Source organism: Rutidosis leptorrhynchoides, chromosome 2, assembly GCF_046630445.1.
Source record: "Rutidosis leptorrhynchoides isolate AG116_Rl617_1_P2 chromosome 2, CSIRO_AGI_Rlap_v1, whole genome shotgun sequence".
NCBI classification, from domain to species: domain Eukaryota; kingdom Viridiplantae; phylum Streptophyta; class Magnoliopsida; order Asterales; family Asteraceae; genus Rutidosis; species Rutidosis leptorrhynchoides.
Window position 1 is genome coordinate 606,542,151 of NC_092334.1, and position 3,764 is coordinate 606,545,914.

Here is a 3,764-nt window from a genome sequence, read left to right on the forward strand (position 1 = left end):
ATATATATGGTTATATATATAGTTAACATGATTTTATTATAAGTATGTATCTCATTAGGTATTTTAACAATGAGTTATATACATAAAAATGAGACTATTAATTTAAGAAACTCGAAAACGATATATATAACGATTATCGTTATAACAACGTATTACTAGGTACATATGAATCATATTAAGATATTGATACACTTGGTTAATTATGTTAAATGATAAGTAAATATATTATTAAGTGTATTAACAATGAAATACATATGTAAAAATAAGACTACTAACTTAATGATTTCGAAACGAGACATATATGTAACGATTATCGTTGTAACGACATTTAACTGTATATATATATATCATACTAAGATATATTATATATCATAATATCATGATAATATAAACAATTTAACATCTCATTTGTTATAATAAACAATGGGTTAACAACATTCAACAAGATCGTTAACCTAAAGGTTTCAAAACAACATTTACATGTAACGACTAACGATGACTTAACGACTCAGTTAAAATGTATATACATGTAGTGTTTTAATATGTATTCATACACTTTTTAAAGACTTCAAGACACTTATCAAAATACTTCTACTTAACAAAAATGCTTACAATTACATCCTCGTTCCGTTTCATCAACAATTCTACTCGTATGCACCCGTATTCGTACTCGTACAATACACAGCTTTTAGATGTATGTACTATTGGTATATACACTCCAATGATCAGCTCTTAGCAGCCCATGTGAGTCACCTAACACATATGGGAACCATCATTTGGCAACTAGCATGAAATATCTCATAAAATTACAAAAATATGAGTAATCATTCATGACTTATTTACATGAAAACAAAATTACATATCCTTTATATCTAATCCATACACCAACGACCAAAAACACCTACAAACACTTTCATTCTTCAATTTTCTTCACCTAATTGATCTCTCTCAAGTTCTATCTTCAAGTTCTAAGTGTTCTTCATAAATTCCAAAAGTTCTAGTTTCATAAAATCGAGAATACTTCCAAGATTGCAAGTTTACTTCCAAGTTTTCTAAATCCATTCCAAGTAATCATCCAAGATCAAGAAACCTTTGTTACTTACAGTAGGTTATCTTTCTAATAAAAGGTAATAATCATATTCAAACTTTAATTCAGTTTCTATAACTATAACAATCTTATTTCGAGTGGAAATCTTACTTGAAATTGTTTTCGTGTCATGATTCTGCTTCAAGAACTTTCAAGCCATCCAAGGATCCTTTGAAGCTAGATCTATTTTTCTAATTTCCAGTAGGTTTATCCAAGGAACTTAAGGTAGTAATGATGTTCATAACATCATTCGATTCATACATATAAAGCTATCTTATTCGAAGGTTTAAACTTGTAATCACTAGAACATAGTTTAGTTAATTCTAAACTTGTTCACAAATAAACGTTAATCCTTCTAACTTGACTTTTAAAATCAACTAAGCACATGTTCTATATCTATATGATATGCTAACTTAATGATTTAAAACCTGGAAACACGAAAAACACCGTAAAACCGGATTTACGCCGTCGTAGTAACACCGCGGGCTGTTTTGGGTTAGTTAATTAAAAACTATGATAAACTTTGATTTAAAAGTTGTTATTCTGGGAAAATGATTTTTATTATGAACATGAAACTATATCCAAAAATTATGGTTAAACTCAAAGTGGAAGTATATTTTCTAAAATGGTCATCTAGACGTCGTTCTTTCGACTGAAATGACTACCTTTACAAAAACGACTTGTAACTTATTTTTCCAACTATAAACCTATACTTTTTCTGTTTAGATTCATAAAATAGAGTTCAATATGAAACCATAGCAAATTGATTCACTCAAAACGGATTTAAAATGAAGAAGTTATGGGTAAAACAAGATTGGATAATTTTTCTCATTTTAGCTACGTGAAAATTGGTAACAAATCTATTCCAACCATAACTTAATCAACTTGTATTGTATATTATGTAATCTTGAGATACCATAGACACGTATACAATGTTTCGACCTATCATGTCGACACATCTATATATATTTCGGAACAACCATAGACACTCTATATGTGAATGTTGGAGTTAGTTATACAGGGTTGAGGTTGATTCCAAAATATATATAGTTTGAGTTGTGATCAATATTGAGATACGTATACACTGGGTCGTGGATTGATTCAAGATAATATTTATCGATTTATTTCTGTACATCTAACTGTGGACAACAATTTGTAGGTTATTAACGAGGACAGCTGACTTAATAAACTTAAAACATCAAAATATATTAAAAGTGTTGTAAATATATTTTGAACATACTTTGATATATATGTATATATTGTTATAGGTTCGTGAATCAACCAGTGGCCAAGTCTTACTTCCCAACGAAGTAAAAATCTGTGAAAGTGAGTTATAGTCCCACTTTTAAAATCTAATATTTTTGGGATGAGAATACATGCAGGTTTTATAAATGATTTACAAAATAGACACAAGTACGTGAAACTACATTCTATGGTTGAATTATCGAAATTGAATATGCCCCTTTTTATTAAGTCTGGTAATCTAAGAATTAGGGAACAGACACCCTAATTGACGCGAATCCTAAAGATAGATCTATTGGGCCTAACAAACCCCATCCAAAGTACCGGATGCTTTAGTACTTCGAAATTTATATCATATCCGAAGGGTGTCCCGGAATGATGGGGATATTCTTATATATGCATCTTGTTAATGTTGGTTACCAGGTGTTCACCATATGAATGATTTTTATCTCTATGTATGGGATGTGTATTGAAATATGAAATCTTGTGGTCTATTGTTACGATTTGATATATATAGGTTAAACCTATAACTCACCAACATTTTTGTTGACGTTTAAAGCATGTCTATTCTCAGGTGAATACTAAGAGCTTCCGCTGTTGCATACTAAAATAAGGACAAGATTTGGAGTCCATGTTTGTATGATATTGTGTAAAAACTGCATTCAAGAAACTGATTTCGATGTAACATATTTGTATTGTAAACCATTATGTAATGGTCGTGTGTAAACAGGATATTTTAGATTATCATTATTTGATAATCTACGTAAAGCTTTTTAAATCTTTATTTATGAAATAAAGGTTATGGTTTGTTTTAAAAATGAATGCAGTCTTTGAAAAACGTCGCATATAGAGGTCAAAACCTCGCAACGAAATCAATTAATATGGAACGTTTTTAATCAATAAGAACAGGACATTTCAGTTGGTATCCGAGCGTTGGTCTTAGAGAACCAGAAATTTGCATTAGTGTGTCTTATCGAGTTTGTTAGGATGCATTAGTGAGTCTGGACTTCGACCGTGTTTTCTTTAAAAATGATTGCTTAACATTTTTATTGGAAACTATATATTATTAACATGTATATATTATGTGATATATTAATCTCTTAACATGTTTGATATTGTGTGATAGATGTCTACCTCTAGCACAAATCCCATTGACTCACCTAATAATAACGAAGAGTCGAATATATATTGGACTGATTCACAAGTTCCCGAAGAAGAACCGGAAGAAGAATCAGAACCGGAAGAGGAGGAACCGGAGGAGGAAATAGAACCGGTGGGGGAAATAATAAAATGGTTAAGTAAAAGAAAATCCTCAACCAACCAACCAAGGTTAATTATGGTCAATGGTGTTTCCACCAAGGAAGCAAAATATTGGGAGGATTACCAATTCTCCGATGAATCGGATTCCGACGAGAATTTCGATGATGTTATAGAA